We start from the raw sequence: 21,743 nt of genomic DNA, 5'->3' as shown, positions 1-21,743 counted from the left end.
GCGCCCGCCCCGCGCCCGCCCCGCCGGCCGCCGGGCAATCCGCGCATCCCCCCGGGGAGGGCTGCCCTCGGTGCCACCGCCAGCATCCCTGGCATTCACCGGCATTCCTGGCACCCGCCAAATGGGAATTTCATAGGAACTGCAGGTGAGAAAAGGAATTACATGCAAATCGGAAAGAAGTGAGAATGGCCGGTTGTGCGGCTCTACATCTAAATATCACGTAGTGACAGGAGAAGGGGGAATGGCTTCAAACTGAGGGTAGGTTTAGACTATGTATTAGGAAAAAAATATTTTTCCTTTCTTTACTATGAGGGTGGCAAAGCACTGAAACAGGTTGCACAGAGAAGTTGTGGATACCCTATCCATGGAAGGGGCCAATGGATGCCCCATTGTTGGATGGGGCTCGTGGCCCTGCCCATGTCAGGGGTGTTGGAACTACGTGATCTTTAGGATCCCTCCCAACTCCAGCCATTCTGTGATTCCATGATTCTGTGATCACAAGTGCCATCTTATAGGTTTTGCATGCCTTTAAAATGTTACTTTCAGAGTTTTCAACAAGAATACCATAACCTGCCATAATTCATAGAATCATAGAATCAACTGGGTTGGAAAAGACCTCTGAAATCACCAAGTCCAACCCTTGGATCAAACACCACTGTGGTTACTAGATCATGGCACTAAGTGCCACATCCAGTCTCACCTTAAAAACCTCCAGGGACCATGAATCCATCACCTCCTTAGGCAGCCCATTCCAATGTCTGATTACTGTAAAAATTTATTCCTGATATCCAACCTAAACCTCCCCTGGCAGAGCTTGAGACCGTGCCCTCTTGTCCTACTGCTGGTTGCCTGGGAGAAGAGACCAACACCCATCTGGCTACAACCTTTCAGGTAGTTGTAGAGAGTGATGAGGTCTCCTCTGAGCCTCCTTTTCTCCAGGCTAAACAGCCCCAGCTCCCTCAGCCTCTCCTCATAGGACTTGTGCTCAAGTCTCTTCACCAGCCTCGCTGCTCTTCTCTGGACCTGCTCCAGCACCTCAATATCCTTCCTGAACTGAGGGGCCCAGAACTGGACACAGTACTTGAGGTGTGGCCTCACCAGGGCTGAGTACAGAGGAAGAATCACTTCCCTGGTCCTGTTGGCCGCACTGTTCCTGATGTAGGCCAGGATGCCATTGGCCTTCTTGGCCACCTGGGCACACTGCTGGCTCATGTTCAGCTTCCTGTGTATCCAAACTCCCATGTCCCTTTCTGCCTGGCTGCTCTCCAGCCACTCTGTGCCCAGCCTGTAGCACTGCATGGGGTTGTTGTGGCCACAGTGCAGGACCCAGCACCTGGCCTTGTTGCACCTCATCCCGTTGGAATCAGACCATCTCTCCAGCTTGTCCAGGTCCCTCCGAAGAAAATAGTTTAATTTCTCTTTGATACGGATAGATGAAAGGTCTGTGTGCTCTGCTGAAACCCTGTAAGCACTTTTCCATTGCAAGTATCCACTATGCAAAATGAGCTTTGCTGCCATGTGACTGATGAAGATAAATTATGTATGGCTGGAGCATCTAAAAGCTTACTAGTGGATGGCTTTGGGTTACATCAGAGCTCAGCTTCTCAGAAACTCCCACGGCTCCCTCCTGTTAATTAACTTCCTGAAAGCCCACATATGAGACAGACTGGCTTGCTTGCTTTGTAATGACAAGATGACCAAAGCCAACACGTCAGTAGGCAGCAGTATTAAAGCGGGAAGGAGGGGATGGACACGGACTTGGGGTCACAACACCAGGAAAGGGAATTTAGGGAAGAAGATTGCTGGTTTTCTAGTGCCTCAAAGTAGCTTGCTTTTGAGGAGCAGTGCACACAGATATCATGTATAATACATGTTGCTCTTAATCTGTGAAACCTCATGCTGTGTTGAAAACCATATGGGAAGATGCTGTTCACTCAAGTACTCACAGAGCTTGGATGACAACAGCACACAAGTCTTACAGTTGCTAGGGCTTGCAGTAGATACTGCCTGACATGCTCATGTCCAATTCAGGTGTGCCTGTCCATACTGCACTGAGAGCAGTCTCCTCCACTTAATCCACCTGAGGAACAGGAAAACTCAGCTCCAGTTTCCAACAACTGGATTGCTTATATGTTTGCATGTGCTTCTGAGTCCTGGTCATAGTTCTCAGGGGTCATGACCAACAACTGACTTTTTGGGACTATCTGAAACTCCGCAAAGTTAGGGAAGCTCCCTAGGCCTGATGCCTGAGCAGGAAAAAAAGACCCAAAAAACATTTACAACTTATCTAAAACTGAAAAATGATAAATGGACTATTTCTGTGGTAACAGATTAAAACAAAGGAAGTCACACAGATCAGAAATTCCCTGGAGTACACCTAATACTCAGAAAGGTCTTGATGAGAGGAAGCAAAAGATGCACAAAATACCTGTCCAGTTACTGTCGATGGCTTGAGAGATATAAATAAGGTCACAGAACTTCTCTTGCCCAATTTCCAGATAATGAGATGGATAGATCTGCGTACTGTTCAAATCTTGACACTACTTTTATTTGATTAGGCTCTTCCCATTTTTTTCATAAAATGACTCTTTAACCTTTCAGATAATTCTAACACTTGCTTTTTTTGAGGGGGGTGGGGAGGGAAGAAGGCAGGGATGGAAGGGAGATTCTGACTTGAAATGCCAGACTGCTAGTAGAATTTGATTGAAAACCTGAAATCTGCTTCTTCAATTTAATCCAGTCAGATTGGGCTGGGTGGATGTACATTAGGTCAAGCTGTAGAAAGTCTTTATTCTTGCGTAAGTTGAAAGTTGCAAAACTCTTTATTGCTGTCATGGACATACTCCTTGTGCAAAATTAAAGAGTATTTAATGAACATGCACTTTGACTGAAAAAAAGTTGGACCTAAAATTAGAAGTATGGTTGAACTGATTAAAGAGGTGCTAAAGAAGCTCCCTTCCGCTGACTTTTATCCATAACTAGCACAAATTTAAACCAAACTCTGAGGTAACAAACATCTCCAAAACATTGTAAGGAGTGTCTTTAGCATAAAATTGCCTCTTCAGATTACTGCCTTTGCTCAGCCCCCCCATTCAAGAGAGGATTTGGATACCTTGTGAGAGTTGGATGGCTTGTGAGGTAAACAGATCATGTAAGAGCTTTTGCTGCTGACAGCTGTTCAGCTGATGTCTCTCAGATATTTACAGTTTTTTAAAATAAGTGCTTTATAAGATTTTTAATGCTTAAGCTAAAGTATGTACGAAACAGTCATGAAGGCAAGTGAATCCACTACAGCTTCCACTACCAGCAGCAATGAAAATATGTGACTGTAGTAAATTGTATGTTCCTCTAGAGTTGAAAAGAGTTGAAATACCTCTGTGGTATTTATTTCATTTATTCTCATGTAGAAAGGAATGGGTAAAAGAGGTTGAAAAGTCAAATAAAAAAACCAAATATTTCCCTGACACCACCAAACCAAGGTTCTGGAGAAGCATACCATTATATTTTCAATATGAAAAGTTAAAAGAATTGGGTCAGTGTTAGTTTAAGAGTCCTGGTGGACCAAGGTAAACATCCCTATTTGGGAAATGAACCAGTACATTTTGTTGGTTTGGCTTTTGTTTGTTTTTTTTTTTTTGTCTCTACTAGTTGACCTCCCAGGGACAAAATTGCATATGTGCAAAGGTTTACTCTTTTTCCTTTCTTCAAGATCTGAATAATGCCAATGACCAGGCATTACCTCAAACCAATCAGCTTACTGTGAGCAGAGATGTTCAGAGTCCTAGTTATCTTTCAAACTTTAGTTTAAAATATATCACTTGAAAGAATTAAAAAAATACAAAATGTTATATCCGGTTGTGTCACAACGTTTGAAGCAGCAGCAAAACCAAAACAGGATTGCAACCACCTTCTTGAATATAATGCTTTGACATTGTAGGAAACTGTCCTTCACAAGCCACACTCTTTGACATGAATGCACATGAGGAAGAAGAAGGCTCCTCTCCTAAGTGCCTATGGCATGTGAACTCTTTTGCAGATGAAAATCCAGTTCAGCAAAGCTTGTCAGCATGTGTGTAAGACTGCTTCATTTCAGCAAAGCATTTATGAATGCACTTACATTTAAACATGTACTTAGCTGAATTGTTTTGGTGAGTGGGGATTGATGGCTGAATTGAGGCATTAAACATTAATGATGGAGCTGGAAACACAAAATAGTATGTAAATTGGGATGTGTCATGTTGGGACTAGAATAAACTGATTCAAACACTGCAATCATTGCATGATTAAGATCTCTTGAAAGATGTGAAGCCATTAGAAAGTCTTAGAACCTGGTGACTTGAGAAGGGGCACAATCACTGCCAATCATTCAGTCCTCACCTCATCTCAAATCACTTGGTTTTGGAGTGTTTGGTGGGGAGACTGGGTGGAAATCTCTTCCACTTAGAAACTGAAACACTTAAATTTCTGTTGGTACAACATTAATTCTAGATGTTGCCCAGAACACTGTCATCTATTGATCTCCTTTTAACCAGGATGAAAAATGACTTCTTTGACTTCTTTTGGTCCAGCCACAAGTGGTAGCAGGGTCTATCTGAGCAGCTCTGTCCCTCTAGTCTGTAGAGATTCTGATGTGAACACTTTCCATGGAGCCCTGCTGGTCACCCTTTGTGCTCCTGTACAGGCAGTGCCTCTAGGAAGGTGACCATGGAGCTGAGGACTGTTGTTTCCACCATATGCTGATAATACCTGCTCATTGTATTTCCCTCCCTTTAGACCTGCTCAGGGCATCCAAACACTTTAGAAAGTGAGTTGTGAAGATGGAGATATGGATAAAAGCCTATCTGTCCAGAAGACACTGAGCTAATGCTTGCAGAAGAAAGAAACTGCTTTATTTCTGCTTGGCAGAAGATGCTGTATTTGCTCCTCCAAGTATAAGTAGTAATATGTTATGCTTCCCAGATACATTCTTTTTGTGGTTTTCTTTTCTACATTTTGGATGCATGCTTTCTGTTAAGTTATCTTTCTGTTTATTGGACAATCTGTTATTATAGCTGTGCTATAAACTCTGAAACACTGATGCTAGTTTTGCATGTTACAGTAATTTGAACAGAAACAAAATATTTTTTTTTTCTGTACAATAAAAGCAGTGGTGCATCGTACAGAGAAGCTCTCCCTATCTCAGGAGCTAGTGGATCAAACAGCAGCTCTGACATGAGCTCCTGTGCCTGATTTGCAGACCACATGCAAATACCCCTGGACTGTATTTGAGCATCAGGAATGTTTTCACAGTGGATCGATTAGTTTTGTAGGAAGGAAAGGCACTAAGGGCAGCTTTGAAATACGCTCAAGGTAAAGTCCAGCCACAAAACTTTTGAAAAGAGAGAAAACATCTCCCTCTTCCACCAGCATAAATACAAACTTTACAGTGAAAAGAGATTCTTGCTTTATGGGGCTTTTTCTAATTAAAATAACAGGTAAAAATGTTTCACTTAAATAGCTACATTAACCAATAATTTTCTTGAAATTATTTGTTGAAAGATTCAGCATAAGTTTGACATAAGTAAATGACAATGCATTTGACAATCTCCTCTGAAAGTAACTTTTATTGTAACAAATAGAAATCCTGTCTCTGTAGTTCTTTGAAGGTAAAGCATGTGTTACATGAGTGATGTAGTTTTATTTATGTAGTTTTACTTTTTTTTTATTTCCAACCTTTTGAATATCTTAGACCAAAGCGTCACGTGAAAGAAATATTTTCTGCGTATACTGTCAGGGGTGAGATAATTAAAACTGTATACAGTCCTGTATTCCTATTATTCTTTTAAAAATCTTATTTTATCCTTCAGTCTAGAAAATGAAGCAGGAGATAGCATGATATATGCCTTGCTTATAGTTACATAACTGATATTCTCATATAATATTTTATCTCAGATTACCAATAGATTCAAGAGAGAGAGAAAACACCCTAACAGACTTAATAAGCCTTACCCTATAATCACTGTAGGAACAACAAAACCTGAAGTACCAGGACCCATCAGAGTTGTTCAGATCCACCAGGACCCTGCTTTGAGCAGGGAAGTGAACTAGACAACCTCCAGACATTCCTGACAACCTAATTTATTCCATGATTGCTGCATGGTCTCTTTCTTAATTGAATCTGAAGCATTTGTGACTTGTCTATGTTTGGCTTTTGTTCAAATAAGTAGAACATTCATTTATGTTGCTAACAGTAGCATTGCTCTAGCTGCAGCAGTGTAATATATAGCCAAGACAAAATTTTTATAAAAAATATTATCTTTTCCTTGGGCGAGTTGATGCAGCTAGATTATATATAGATACTGTGGGCCCACACAGATTGTGTTGGATCTGAAGCTAGCAGCAAACACGTGCCTGATAGAGGTTGGGAATGATTACTCTGGTAGAATGAAATTGTGTTTCTTTTTCCCAATTTAGCAAATTAGAGTAGACTGGTATGGTTTATAACGACAAGATGTCTGCTATATCAATTGACACACCCTGTTTCCATTGGAATAAATTACAAAATCAACCTTTGTGAAACCTTGGATAGAAAATTCCCCTCTGAGGCGCTTGAGTGTTTATACTCTGACCTCACAGCTTTGCATTGACGCGAAGGAACTCTGGGGTGGTTGGATTATGGGTTTCTGGACTGATCAGCATCCTTGATTTATGGTCCTGATTTGCGATCCTGATTTTGAACTACACTCCATCATTTCTGACACTTACAAATACATTTCTTCCTGCTAAGTGCTCCTCAGATGGCTTACAGAAGTATTTTCACCACTGCATACTTCTTATTTTGACTCTGTGCTATTTGTAACATGGGACTGGCCCTCTGGTTGGTACTGTTGGGAGTTTTGCACGAGCAAGGACTAGAGCTGAGTGAATACATATCCTAAATATTTATTTGCATTCAAAAGGGAGCTTATATTTAACTGTGGTCGTAAGCCTTTCATATTTATTTTCTATGAATATGCGATTATGCGACCTTTACTAGCATAATACTTGTCTGAGAATTTCTATGTGATTTACTCATGGGAGGCAAACATTTAATTCAAATGTTGGGTCACCAAAAGGCAGATCAGAATTTTCTATTGACCTTGTTTTGATTACTTATTAAAATTAAATGTTATGATCCTTGCGGATAAAGGAAAGAAAAATTATGCAATATTATAGTCAGTGGCACAATAAGCACTCACATTCTACTTGTTAATTTAAAAAACTGTATCAATATAGGTCAAAAGATATATGGGGCATAAATTAATTTTGCTTGACTTATTGCAGAAGATACATTTGCAGTTGAAAATTTCAATCCGATTACAAAGTTCAGAAATGCGATGATCTGCAGACCTACAATTATTCACTGAAGTATTTCATTAACAATTTTATAACAAGCACATTTTAAATATGATCTGCAGATCTACAAGTGATTCAACGTAAAATATGCCAAAGAAAATCTTCTAGTAAGAACAGCATGTGTGAGTTAGAGATACAGGATGTGGTTGCTTAGTTACTAATCAGGAGTCCACCTGGAGAGCACAGAGCCTCTGCACTTCAGAGTATGGAGATAGGTTTTGCCCTTTGTTTTTGTCTGGCACTACTGCTGAATGTTAAAATCTAAAATGTGTAACCAGGCAACTTTAATGGACAGTGACTCCACTCTGGTGACCTCATTGCTACTGCAGCCAGTGGCAGTGTGACGATCCTTCCATCAGGGAAGATAGAACCATGGCAAAAATTATAGCCAAAACTTCATTTTAAGAGACATTTTAGGGACTGTACCTTGGATATTTTTCTCTCAAATGCCATCCTACTGCACTCAGATAGACAAATCACAAAGCTTTGTTATCTGTTTTAGTATTTTCAATATATCCTTGGATTATTTTTAATAATAATAGGGTTCATAAAACCCTAAAAAATCATTAACCAATAGTATTTAAAATTATTTTTCCTTTGAATCTCATTCTTGACAGAAATGGTGTTTAACAAGATTCTGCGAAGTTTCTGCAGTTTGCCAAAATTTGTTTTTAAAAGAAAATATATTTTCTACTGCTGCTTTTGAGTTCAGAGAAGCTTAGTAACTTTCAGAAGATATGAAAATGGAAAGCTGTCAGACTAATCATAATAAAATTTCTCTGGGAGTGGGGATGGTTCTTGAGAATGTCTTAGTCTGCAATATTCCTCATGCAAGTGACAGAGGTTCAGCTTGCTGCATGTTTCAAACTTGCAGTAATACTTACTGTCTCCCCAAAATGCAGTCTTATTTTGAAAATGTAACTGAATTATTTTTGCCAAAAATGTGGAGATAAATTATTAATAGCAAATGCATATTGCTGATTTTTTTTCTGTTTAGCCAAAATGCATTTTTACACAACTACACTTATGACCAAATAATTTCTCTCATTACTTGTTGTAATATACCTTTTTATGAATATAGAAATGTTGTAAAATTCAACCCACACAAAATAATTTGGTTCTGAATTTAAAACTTTTTTAAACTTTTGGAACTGATTATGAGAAACTTTAAGAATTCAATGCAAGACAAATCATTCCTCTTCATCATCCTCATATTTGTCTGTTTAACAAGTTTAAAATTCCAAATGGGGATTCCTAACCTGCTGTACAAAAGAAACTTATTTTTCCAAACATGCTGTATAATAAGGAAAACCTAGGCAAAATTTAAAGATTTGCTCACTTTTAAGGTACAGTCCTGTATCTTGCAGATATGTCTTACTATTTCAGTGCATTCAAATATGATAAAATAACATCTGTATTACAATTCTGAAATGTTTTTGACAGATGACAAAAATTAGTTGAAAAAGTTGAAGAATCAGTTGAAGAATCTCAGCTATAGAACTTTCAAGATGCTTAATTTTATCTGAGTTCTTCTTTATGTTATGCAATGAGCTGGGCAATTACTCATCCGTTAGAGTTCCTATTATTGAATAGCATAGCCTCAAAATTAAAATTTATAAATTATGCTATATTTTTAAAATTCAAATGTTCAATTTTACTGTATATTTTAAATTTTCAAATATTTATAATGTATTTTCACTGCTGTCTTGAAAATAATCAGGAATACAATAGATTATTCCCCTTTTCAACTGTGCAAGAATAATTTCCATAATTCGAAGCCTTAGGGGCCATAGGGAAAAATATTTTTAAATCAAATCTTTAATGGTTTTCGTGATTGAAAGAAATGCTAACATATTGTTGGGAACGCATAAAATGTTTGTTTTGGAAGATACACAGTTTTGACTAAGAGTGTATCTTGGAAAACAGCATGATTTAATTTGCCATTACAGTCAAGTGATCTACATGAATGACTTAGATAATCTTATGACATACTTTTTTATGCTTCTGCAGCTGTCATCTTGTCTTTTTCCAATTTTCATATTTCTTAGCTACAAAGCAGATCTCAAAAACTTCGTAGAAGTTACTGTGGAATTATTTTATCACTCACACCATTTATATGCATTAGTGTACTGAAGGATGCAACTAGTTAACAAACCTGTACACAAATTGCAGTAAGTGTTGTATTGAGCTATGTACAGTAATTTCTTAACAAATTCTAGAAAGTACAGAACATCTTTTAGAGTTTGCATCTTAATGGCAGGTCACTGTCACAGTTATGGCCACAGTTTGTAGAAATGTAGCTTGATCAAGTAAAAATACATAAATAATACATAAAGCCCACCTTACTGTGGCATTACTCACCTATGCAATACCAATTTTTCATGCCTAAAACTCAGATGCTGTTTTCTTTACAGTTAATATTTACCTATGTGAAAATGCATGGGAAGGACCCCTGGCCATAATCTGACTCCCTACTGACATGGGAGCTGGAGGTATGCATCTGCATCCCCTTGTTTTCTTCCCCATTGTGTGGAGGCACAGAAGGCAGACTGGCCAGGATGGGGTCACTCCAGCAGCTGAACAATTAAGGGACCATGAAGTACCTGGCAGGTGAGCCTCAGCTGCTCCAGAGAAGTGAATATTCATAAGTCTTTCTTCTCTGACCTTTGGCTTACTCTCATGGGTTCTTTCATTTCAATTTTAATTAGAGGCTATGGTAAAGGGGCATATCCACCCCAGTTTTTCTGAAGGAATCTTCCAGTCTTGAAACCCTCAACCACCTGTTGCCGTCCAAATTACTTTTCCCTCACCTCTCTCCTATTTCATCTTGGGGCTTCCTTCAGCTGCCCTCTTTCATTAGCAGTTCCTGGCATACAAGCAGCATAATACAACAAAACCATATCAAGATGAAACCTCCTTTCATGCAGGCTGCTGAATCCTGGCTGGGAATTAACAAGAACATACAGTAAAGGTTCTCCTGAGCAAAACCTGCAAACAGCAGGCTACCCTGATCAGTCGAAACACTGAAAAATTGGATTGAAACACACCCGAAGCCATTGGGTGTAGTGTTATTTCTTGTACATCTTCACCTTAGCTGGGTTAAAAGAGTTCAAGTGATGGTCAGAGCAATGTCATATTTTAACAGTCAAAAAACAAAGCCACATTTGCAGTTCTTACTTCAGGTGAGCACAGTCTTAGAATTACATAAAAAGACAAATGTTTGGGGTTTTTTAATGCTGTGATTAATTATTGTTGAAATGTTAATTTTCTTTTGGCCAAATTCTACTTTTAAAATGAGATTTAATCAAGAGTTACTGTGGTTAGTGTTACTCTGTACAGGTTTGGTTGATTGCTTCAGTTTTCTTCTTGCTCATGCAAAAATTAATGCAATAAGACATGACTCTTAAATTAAAGAGTGGATTATCACCTTCAGGGAGAAGTCAAAGGATTTAGGAAGAACCTCAAATAAGGAATGGATGAACACATTAATGACAAAGGGGTTAGCATTCACTGTCTGCTCGTTGAAAGAGAGGAAGATCATTTGAGTGTGTGTATGACAAAGCTTTTTCAGTTTCCTGAAACCAAATTTATTAACTATTAGTCTATGCTAAAAACCCTTAGCCCTTTGATAAAAGGTTGGGAAATAAAATGTGCATGTTAAATGTAAAGTAATTTTTCATTATTAGTAGTATTATTAAATGTGGTATTTTGCCCTGTTTGTTTTTGTTGGGTAGGTAGCTGCTCATGTTCTGCCAGTTAATCCTGTTCTTTTGTGTATTTTAATTATAAAGCACTGAATAATGTGGTGACTGCTTCTAATAAATTAAAAATACCTAGATAAATAGAGAGGTGGTATTGTCTATTAGGCACAATATGCAGGTTGGTTAAAAACAGTAAAGTCTGTTTGAGCTATCAAAGGAGCTTCTGCAGCTTAACAGAGATATAAGACATTTGCTTTCAGCTCTAGCAGAAATGCCTGAAGCATACGGACCTGGGAAGTTCTGTTCATGGATGGAAATAATCACCTCACACAACATCAGATCTTGTCTGTTCAGCCAGCATAAATACTGTTGTGAATTCTACATGTGACAGTGAAAAGCATTTTGCAGACTTGTGAAATTTTTACCTTTACAGCTCAGTGTGGTTTAACCACACTTGTTGTAGCTTGGAAAAGAACAAGCTACTTGGGCATTTCCCCAAAAGAAGTTGGTTCATATGCCTCTGAAACAGAGAGGATAAAATGCTGAGGCTGTGGCCAGTTTCAATGCTTGCCTCATCAGTGGTACACCAGCCACCCTGCAAAGCCAATGCAATGTAGCTTTTAGTCACAGGTGCTTACGCTAACTTCTGATAGTCTGAAACAGCTGGAACTTGCCCTGATTTTTTAAGCAGGCCCTTATAATAGTCCTTATGTTAGTACACAGAGCTCAGCAACTCTTAGAGGCTGGGTTTAACCAGCACTTCTGGATAAGATCTCAGCAAAATTTGGATTGTTTCATGTATGAGCCCATATGGAAACTGAGATCTTTAGAAACACTTGTCATCATTTTCTAAGTGAGACTTTATCATTCTACATCAGTGTAACCTTTCTGGGGACCTCATCATTGGTGAAAGTACTGAGCTGGGGAGAAAAAAGGATCAGGAGATGTACTACAGTAACCCCTTATTAGTGAATGAATGCACACTCATGCATACTTCAGCTATCTGCTTTGATATCCAAATACAATAGAGCTATAGACTAGGCTCAGAATTTGACCTTCAATATCTTACTGCCATGGCATTTACTCGTCAACTGGTTTCTTTAGTCTTAGGCTCTTTTTGTGCTAAGTACTGAAGGAATCTGGTAACCCCTGCTGTGCCGGAGGAGATTGTCCCTGTAGAGTGACAATGGTGTAAAACTGGCAAACCTGAGCCTGACATGTAATGACATTGCCTGCTAATCCTTCTTCATCAACAGAATCCAAGCTTTATTAAACTGCTTTAGTGATGGGATAATGTTTACTTCTGTCTGTCAAGGCCTCCTTTTCAATGGAGGTATAAACGGGATCTTATAAAATCTATTCCCTCTTGGTCATGAAATATTTTATTATGTTGTGACGCACAGGTTGTACAGCTGAGAGCATAACAATTTGTGCACAGAACTACCCCAGAAAAAACATTTCTGCTGCTCTTCTGCACATTCCTATCTGCCTTTTATATCACTGTTTATATTTGATATTATGAAATACATCCTTCTGCGTGCTGGTTGTAGTTCAAAGATTATTTGAAGGGAGTATCTCTTGAGGGTCATTTTGCTTGCTCAAGCCTTTGTAGTACTTGAAATGCAAAGATTTATGGTTTTTTTGCTCTGTCCCTCACGTACATATATATACATGTATATATCTATTTCAAATTGGCTGACTAAAGTAACCAGTACAGAGGAATCCCCATCCTAAGAACAGTGTCTTCAGCTGTATTCATGGCTTCAGTCAACACTTTTGTTTTGAGACCAGAATATAAACACAAAATCAAGGAGCAGGAAGTATTTTTTTTTCTTGCTTTCAAAAAACTATACTGACCTGTGTTCCTTTGCTGCATACTGAAAGCCCAGCCACCTATAGAACATGATACCACAGCTTTGAGCACAAGAAATTAATTCAGCAAAAACAAGGCCCTAATGACTCTATGATCAATTCTCTTGATCCCTTCCCCTTTAACAGTAGCGATAAAATGAGGATGTATTTTGGGAGTCTCCATAGGACTGGACCAGATACCCAGGGTTTTAAAAAGAGAAAAGAGCACTCTCCTTTTACGTAACAACCTAAAACTGTTTTAACATCTCTGAATGGTTTCTCCATCCTCTGCCAAACGATTTTCAGATTGCAAGTGGTTACCTTTTCTTGTGCCTTTTGGTCACACCTGCATTGACATTATACAGCAGCACATGTGAAAAAAACTTTGTCACCATACCTTAACATTACATGTATTTGAGCACAGCACTGGCTGTGCTCTTTAATGTGTTTTATTGAAATCCATGCACTGAACATCATGACAACTGTACCATGAGTGATGTGCTTTCTCTCCCATCCCTTCCCCAAGCTGCAAGTCACACCTACAGTGCACTTCTTTGTTTTGGCAGAAGTTTCGTTTTAAATGCACATGCTGCTATTTATATACAGTAGAAAAAGTGAGGGTTAAAGCAGAGGTCTTGCACTTGACACAAGAGATGCAGGCTTGTAATGTTCATAGTCTCTAGGGGAGTTCATTCCCCATAAGATGAGGTTTGCCACTATGAGAAGTTCTCTTCCAAGTGAGGAGCAAAGCTGGTCATCGCAGTCTTTGCACAGGAACTTGAAATTAATTTGGGACCCACACCACTGCATTGGAGACAATAGACTTGGGCTGGACACAACATTGCATGAAAACACTAAGAAGGTACTTGTCCTAATCTGTTCTGGTAAGAAGGAATGTTGCAGCCTTGTACTTGCTGGAATTTCCTAAGGGCTCATGACTTCTTGCTCATATACATGGCACTGTTTTAGTCTAGACAAGAGTTGACAAAAGCTTCTATAATGGGGAACAGGTCATCATCTGTTAGAATAGGGAGGAAGTGTCCTGGAACTGAAAATGGTGGGGTGTGGTAGGAAGCAAGAGCTTCTCATCTGTCAGGAGCCCTGGAGCTCTGCAAGTAGCTGACCCACTGTGCCAGTTGTGGTTTGGTAATTTCAACCAAAGTCTACAGGAAAGTCCCTGGAGCTCTTCCCTTCACACAATACTGTAACATCTTTCTATTATAGGACTCACTTGTAACTAACTCCATTTGCTCCGCTCAAGACTTGGGAATAAGCTGATGGCAATGATACTGTTGTGGAGAATTATAATAATTTTATGTAAATGACATACTGCTGACATACAAGTCCAGTTTGGTAGTGTCCACATATGGAACTGGATAAAGCTGTAAAGTGCACTGGCTTTTGGGGGAACGCAAAAAAAAAATAGGGCCAAATGACAGAGGTGCAGTTTCACACCAATATACAGATGATGCATCTTGCAGGGAACAGCTTATACTATTTTGGTGCAACCAGGACTCTTGTTACTTCCCTAAGTTAGAGTAACAGCATCTCATTGCTGACAGTATCAGCACAGACTCAGAGGAGAGGAATGGTTGTCTGCTTAAAAGGTACTGATGGAAACCGATTTAACTACACAAGGGTGGCCATTCTGTGACTCTTGTGAACAGCCTGACCCTGTTCCTATGCTGGGTTAGATCATATGACAGGCTTCAAGGCTGTGCCAATATAAGGCTGCTGAGTAATTGGCTTCTCGGTTGCAGGAGGAATGCTGCCAGCTGAGGTTCCCTAGGTTAGGCTGACTTAGAATCTAAACTATGTTTCTATCTAAACTATGTTTCTATCTAAACTATGTTTCTATCTAAACTATGTTTCTATCTAAACTATGTTTCTATTCTATGTGTTGTCTTGAATCCAGACTAGGGCAAAGTTAGGACCCAATTTCTGTTAGATGAGCCTGTAGATGACTTCTGACTAACTTCTTTCATCTGTTTAGGTGTGAAAATCTTGATGCTCTGCATTAGCTGGATAGAAAGGATGTACCCAAATTGTCTACATTACTCTGTGCTTGAAGAGCAAAGGCAAGATTTCTTCTTCAACACTGCATTGCCAGTCCTGGTTGTCAGTGGTGCCAGTTCTCCTTCACCCATGGAGAAGGACCAAAGTTTTGCAAAACTACAAGGATTCACTACTGCCTCCAGTGGGGATGGTGGTATGTAGGTTGGCCTGGCTAGAATCAATTACCGTAGCTCCAGTATCACAAGGAGCATGGGAAGAGAAAAACTGGCCTTAAAAACCAGTCACACAAAGAAGACACTGCTAAGCAAACCTCAGCAGGCTTGTTGTGCCTGGGAGTTGTCCTTGAGGAAAAAAAATGTATTCATACATCATATTGGACATTTTCAAGCTGGATTTGTCATTGCCCCCATGAAGTGGCTCTACTTGTCAAATAGGTCCCTCCCCTTCCCCACTCATATAAAATATTTTATTGATAAGCAATCAAAACTCATGTGGCATACAGAGAAATGCATTAGTTAAGTTGTGCTTTCTGAAGGAATCAAATGACCATGTGGTTACATCATGAGGGTGTAATCAAAGGGGTACAGTGATGGTACTGCTCCACAGCCATCTTCAAAGGGAGCTTTTTTGGCTGGGATTTCTACCTCAGTCTCAACTTACTTTTTCCTAAAAGGGATGACAGCTCTGCAGAATGCTGAGTGACTCCTATGACCATTAAATGACATTTTTCCAGACAGTTATCATAAATAACATTTACTGTTAAAACACATGACAAAAACACTATTACATTTTCTGCTGTGTTTTGAAATACATGCCTTTCTACAGTTCATGATCAAATCTGACTAAAAGACCCTAGAATGAAGCTTTTGTGATCAGACTGCTGTGCTGTAAACTGAAATAAAAAGAAGCACCTTCTTTGTCAAGGTGGTTTAAAGTTGCCACAGTCAAAAGTCAAAACTTCCACATAATCTGAGATGACCAAGAGTATTTGTACAATGTAATGCTTGGTGACAAAAAAACCTTCAGAAAAGCCATCAGTCAAAATTAATTCAAAAGTGATCACATAATATTTTTTCTTTAATTCTAGATGTCAGGATCTCTCATAAATAAGCAGATAGGTGACTTGCTGGATGAATAGATCAAGTTCTGCATATTCAGAAAATAGGCAGTAATTCAGTCAAGATTTCTTTTAAGAAAAGCACAATATTTGGCTAACCCTGTGAAATTTGCCCCTCTGCTTAGGCCCTCACCTGCACCAGCACACTTCAGCTTACAGTCCTCTCAGTGTGTGCCATCACACGTGCTGATTTTGATCAGTGCTGGCCAGTGAAATGATCCAATTTAGTCCTCAAAGTTAGCAAGTGAGTTGGTGCAGAGGAAAAGGCACTAACCTCTAAGGAAGGGATAAGAACAAGCCCTGCATACATGTATAACGTCCTAGCCCGGTGCACAGTTGAGGCTAGAGTTTTGCGGAATTCCCCCTCCTGCTGTATTTATTAATTAGGTGGTGGCAGGAACTCCCCGGGCTGCTGAGCCTTGGTCATCAACACTGCTCATTTGTTGAATGGTACCTGGCCTGAGGGTTTGGCCTGCAGTGACTAATGCTATTCCAAGTGATTTGGCAGCTAGCACAATCAAGGACCGCATCCCTGTTTTAGAAGTTAAGAGAATTGAATGCAACAGGCACGGGCTAAACTCCATCCCAGCTGCCCTTACTGACAGAGAATGGTCCTGGGCGATGTACATTTGAGAAGACGTCCACCTACATACTTGTTCATCCATCTTGCCTGTACCACATGATTTATAAAGACAAAATTATTATCCACTGTCCCTCTGCAAACTGTCACTGGAGATTGATCACCTCTAGAGAGAACATGGAGGCCCTTGGCAGTCCTAACAGATCATAGAGACACAGAATAGTTTGAGTTGGAAGGGACCTTTAAAGGCTGTCTAGTCCCTGCAATAAGAAAGGACATCTTCAACTAGATTAGATTGCCCAGAGCCTCATCCAACTTGACTTTGAATATTTCCACAGATGAGGCATCTGCTACCCCTCTGGACAACCTGTTCCAGTGTTTCAGCATCCTCATTGTAAAAGATTTTCTTCCTTATATCTGTATATACCCTCTTTTAGCTTAAAACCATTACCCCTTGTCCTGTGCAACAAGTCCTGTTAAAGGGTTTGTCTGCATCTTTCTTATAAGCTCCCTTTACGTACTGAAAGGCTCCAATAAGGTCTTGCCAAAGCCTTCTCTTCTCCAGGCTGAACAGCCCCAACTCTCTCAGCATTTCTTTGTAGGAGAGCTGCTCCAGCCCTCTGATCATCTTGGTGGCCTTCCTTTGGACCTGCTCCAATAGTCCACCCATCAAATCCTTCTCTCTCCAATTTAGACGGAAGGATGTTGTGGGGGACCATGTCAAAGCTGTACACAAGTCCGGACAGATGATATCTGTAGCTCTTCCCTTGTCCACTGGTGTAGTCACTCCATTGTAGAAGGCCGCTAGGTTGGTCAGACAGGACTTGCCCTTGGTTAAGCTGTTGTGGCTGTCCCAAATCACCTCCCTGTCCTCCACCTTAGCATAGCTTCTAAGAGGGTCTGTTTCATGATCTTCCCAGGTATAGGGATGAGGCTGACAGGTCAGTAGTTCCCAGGGTCCTCCTTTCTACCCTTTTTAAAGATGGGTACAATGTTTTCCAGTCAGATGGGACTTCATCTGACTGCCATGACTTTTCAGATATCGTGAAGAGTGGCTTGGCAACTACATCAGCCAATTACCTCAGGACTCTGGGATGTATCTCATCAGGTCCCATGGACTTATGTACATTCAGGTGGTCATGAACCTGATCTTTATGTGCGGTGATGGGGCACTTTGCTCCTCCAGTCCTCATCTTGCAGTCCATCCACTCAAGAAGTGTGGAAAGAGAGGTTGCCAGGGCAGTCTGAGGCAAAAAGTTGTTGTCTATCTCAGCCTTCTCCAGTTACCAGTTTGCCAGTCCTGCTCATTGGAATACATTTTCTTTGATCTTCCTTTTCTGGCTAAAGTATCTGTAGAAGCCCTTCTTGTTATTCTTTTCATTCCTCACCAAGTTCAGCTCCATCTGCACCTTGGCCTTCCTAACCCCATACCTACACAACTGGACTGCCTATCTCTACTCTTCCCAGGATATCTATCCCTGTTTCCACTGTCTGTGCATTTCCTTCTTGCATTTTAGTTTTACCAGCAGGTCTTGACTCAGCTATGCCGATCTTTTGCCTTCCTATCCTGATTTCTTACATCAGGGGATCAAGAGCTCTTGTGCTCTTTGGAAAGCATCCTTAAAGATCTGCCAGTTCTGTTCTGCTCCCTTGTCTTTGAGGGCAGTTTCCCAGGGGGTCTTATTGACTAACTCCTTGAACAGCTGGAAGTTTGCTTTGGTAACATTCAGGGTCCTGATTTTATTCTTTATCCAACACATATCCCTCTGGACTGCGAACTCCACCAGTGCATGATCACTTCAGACCAGGCTGCCTCCAGTCTTGACATCCTTGATTAGCTCTCTTGCTTTGGTAACCATCAGATCCAGTATCTCATCCCCTCTGGTAGGGCTGTCTATTACCTGTCTCATGAAGTTATCTTCCATGCATTCCAGGAATCTCCTGGATTGCTACTCACTGTGCTACTTTTCCGGCAGATGTTGGGGGGGTTGAAGTCAGCAGGACAAGAGCCTGTGAGCACAGTGCCTCCTGTAGCTGGAGAAGGAAAGCTTCATCAGTAGGCTCCCCTTGGTCAGGTGACCTGTAGCAGACGCCGACCATGAGGTTCCTTTTCTTGCCTTTGTCTCTGATTCTCACCTGCAGGCTTTCAACTTGCTTATGGATATTCTTCAGAGATAGCTCTTCATGTTCTATCCATCTCTTGATGCAGAGGGGAATTCTTCTGCCTCTCCTTCCTCTCCTGTCCCTTCTGAACAGCCTGTAGCCATCAATAGCCACACTTCAGTCATCGGACTCATCCCACCAAGTTTCAGTAATGGCAACTAGGTCGTAGCTTTCTAGCAGCATGGTGGCTTCCAGCTCTTCCTGTTTGTTGCCCATGCTGAGTGTGTTGGTGCAGAGACACTTTAGCTGGGCTGTTGGCCATGTCACCTTCTTAGAGGAACACCCCTTAATTCCTCTGAGATATTTCCCTGTTGGTTTCTATCACTCCCCTGGTTCATCTCGGTAAGACTTCAAGTCATCTGCAGTGTAGACAGCACCTTTCAGAGCTGGCTGAGGCCCTTGCTAGCACTCTGTCCTTCTAACCTTGGTGTGTCATCCCACAGCTTGTCACAGGCAAGCCTGACATTATCCACTTCCCACTTCAAGTCTAGTTTAAAGCTCTGTCAAGGAGCCATGCTAGATGGTGAGGAAAGACCTTCTTCCCCCTTAATTATGGAGAGAAAATTTAAGGTTTAAATTTGGTCATTCTTCAGCATCAAACTGAATTTAACCTGCAGCCACTGAATGCCATTGAAATGGAAGCTGCAAAATAATCAGTTCTGGGGCGGGAAGAAGATTTTCTGGGCAATGTTTCTGACTCATTTTGCTGTAGTACTACCATCTTTGTCAGTTAATACTGCTTTTAGCAATGAAACTGCTTTACTTTGGGTAGAACACAGAACTTCTCTGCTTTCTTAGAAAAACAAAATTATGCTGATTTGTATTTTTTCCTCATGCAGGCTGCATTTGTTTGCACACAAGATATGAATAATGAAGGAGTCTATAAAATTCAGCTGGTGAAATTCTATTGGAGTTTGCAAGAAACAAAACACAAAAACAGCCCATCAAGTAAAAATGGCTGATTGATGCAAAAGGCAACACAGATGGAGGTAATGGAGTTTCAAAAGAGGAATTAGAGAAGATCTGAACGGAAGCTCATAAATCTGCAGCAATTCAGCTTTGCCAAGAATTGCAGTGGGAAATCCTCATTATGGGAGATATTTCCGTGCTGTATTCACCCGTGAGAGCAGCTTTGCTAGGGCAACCAGGGGAAAACATGATCTTGTGGTGACAGTGAGACCCAGCCATCAGCATTCCTAAGCCTTGTCAGCCTTCGATGCTGACTCACCAGGCAGCCTTGAGTGAGTCACTTATTGCCAGATGCTTCCACCTGACCTTGTCAGGGTGCTGCAAACAAGGAAGCAAAACAGACTTACCTTTGGCAACTCTGGCAAACAAGTTTTATCATGTTGTATTCCAGCTTCCCCCATGCCACCAGATGAGTAGTGTGGCTGAGAAAGAAGCCAGGCCAGGCCACTTTTTGTCTGGGGGCTGTTGACCTGGCGTGGTAGAGACACAAAGGAGTTATTTGTAGCAGAGGAAGATGAGAGAGGCTCTCCACTGTTGCAAAGGAGACACGATGACTGGTAGAAAGCTCTTTGTCCATAGGAAGTGGAGAACCTGGTTGGTGGAAAGCGTTTTGTACATAGGCAGCAGAGAATCCAGTGGCTCAGCAGATCCCATGGGAACAACCAGTGAGAGAGGAGAATGCAGAGCCCCAGGGAGGGAGCCACATGAACACAGGAAATAACCTCACCAGCCACACCAGCTCAGCTGAAGGACTTAGAGGCTGGCCTTAAATCTTCCACTAAATGGAAAAAAGATCACTGCTTCTAACAGTGGGCTAATGAATCTTAGAGGGCTGAAAAATCTGGGGATTTTTCTGGTTTATTCCACCAGTTTCTCACCAGAAGGCACACCACATTGCTAGTCTGGGAAGGGCTGTCCTTGGTATGACAATCTCTGTCTTGAGGCAATTGCTGTGACATGCTTTTTCTCTTCTGTGGGATCAGATGTGGGCAGCCTGATCTATGTTAGAAAAAGATCATCAGGAGTGTCTGAAACGATTTACTTGGCATTGGGTTTTCCTGAGGGTTTCTCTCTGTAGTGCCTCTCCAGAGCACTTCTTGTACCACCACCTCTGACCACTAACACTGAGCTGGACTAACATGACTCACAAAGCCTAAAAAAAGAGCTGAGACTAGAGTGGTGCTTGGTCAGACCTACAAGTTCAGGACAGAAGGAGCCATAATCACCCTTCTCCCTGCCTGAACTTCAGCTCCCCTCACCTCCCATTGCTGGCTCTGGACCAAACATCCCTCTTTCATTACAGGAGATAACGTTGTCATTAATCACATTGCTGCATCCAGTATTTATACATAAAAAATTCAACCTGTATTCCAGGTTATTGAAAATCCCTCCTGTGTGCCAGCAGAGGGTTAGTTTTTGGCTGCCCAGATCCTCGCTAACAGCTGTGGGGGCAGATTTTCAAGGAGGGGCAAACGAGAGGCTAGCCACCCTGCAGAGCTGTAATCTGGGGTTTGGAGTTAGCCCACCTCTTGTACATATGTAAGTGCCATTAAAGTCAGTCCAGGAGTCCTCACTGCAGTAAGGCATCTTAGACACAAACTCAGGAAACAAACCGTGTCCTGAGCACTCCCTCCGCACCCCCTCCCTGCCCAGCTTTCCCTGGGCTCTGTGAGGGCTGTGAAATGCTGGAGGGTTTGGGGTGGATCTCAGCTCCGCTGGGCTGAGGTGGGTAAACCAATGTGAGTAAGCTATAAATGGTCCCTATTTTCTGTTACTGTGACCCTTCAGTGACACCTGAAGCTTCAGGGAGCAATTCATAAGACCGCGTTTACAACAGGCTAGCTGCACTAATGGAGCTGTAGGAAGAGGTGTCTAGAAATCTTCATAGGTATGGGCTTAGCCCAGCTACATACCATGGGCAATGCAGAAAGCTGTCCTGAGGTGTTTGTACTAACCCGCAAGCCAGGTTGTA

The 21,743-nt window shown here is 41.1% G+C and overlaps 1 long non-coding RNA gene across 1 annotated transcript; it reads left to right on the top strand.

The window, feature by feature from the left end:
• Positions 1-25: 25 nt before the first annotated feature.
• On the top strand, positions 26-21,071 carry LOC108498999. The gene is made up of 3 exons (XR_001875372.1): positions 26-145; positions 14,920-15,135; positions 19,642-21,071. It is a non-coding gene; the product is annotated as an uncharacterized LOC108498999 (long non-coding RNA).
• The last annotated feature ends 672 nt before the right edge of the window (positions 21,072-21,743 follow it).

Source organism: Lepidothrix coronata, unplaced genomic scaffold (assembly GCF_001604755.1).
Source record: "Lepidothrix coronata isolate B3197 unplaced genomic scaffold, Lepidothrix_coronata-1.0 Scaffold68, whole genome shotgun sequence".
NCBI classification, from domain to species: Eukaryota; Metazoa; Chordata; class Aves; order Passeriformes; family Pipridae; genus Lepidothrix; species Lepidothrix coronata.
This window is presented reverse-complemented; position numbering and strand designations above follow the sequence as displayed.